The following is a 696-nucleotide window of genomic DNA, read 5'->3' as shown; positions in this document are numbered from 1 at the left end:
TTCTGCATTACCGCAGCCCACGAGTAAACATCCAATCACAAAACGCGTTCATCACCTTCAGCGTAAGGTCAGCAGGAAGGATCACTGTAACCAAATCAAGATTTGATTGGCTATCGCAACTGTCTATCAACTGTAAAAAAGACAAAAAAAACAAAAAACAAACAAAACCTTGAGACAGAAAAGACACGATTGTATCTGAAATCTGCCGGCAACACGATCTAGCTGAATTTTGATTGGCTAAAAACTCTCACCTAAAAACTACAACACGAAGATATAATATGACATCAATATGAAGAATATGATATTTTTTCTTGATCATATTAGGCCAGCAGAGAAGGCATTGAAGTCCTTGACCCCCCCCCCCCCCACCCCACCACCACCACCACCACCACCACCACCACCACCACCACCACTGTCTTTACGTATGATATGGCCAAACAGAAGCATGTAAATACTAAACAAAGAACTGCAGCGCTCCTAAGGGAACATTACAATACTCACATGTCACATTGTTCTGGATTATGCCGTGTATCCTCTTTGAGAGACAAAATCTCAAAGCAAGAACATGCTGAGCCTGTGATCCGGGTACAACTTTCGATATGTTTTGATCGATGCTATCAAAGGCAACGCTGAGCTCGTGTCACAAGAATAGATTTTACATTACAAACAAATAAATCTTGTTTTTCAATCTTTCAC

This window comes from Idiotropiscis lumnitzeri, chromosome 11 (assembly GCF_059441095.1).
Source record: "Idiotropiscis lumnitzeri isolate Australia: NSW breed Sydney's pygmy pipehorse chromosome 11, RoL_Ilum_1.0, whole genome shotgun sequence".
Lineage (NCBI taxonomy): Eukaryota > Metazoa > Chordata > Actinopteri > Syngnathiformes > Syngnathidae > Idiotropiscis > Idiotropiscis lumnitzeri.
The sequence above is the reverse complement of the archived record's forward strand: the minus strand, read 5'-3'. Positions refer to the sequence as shown.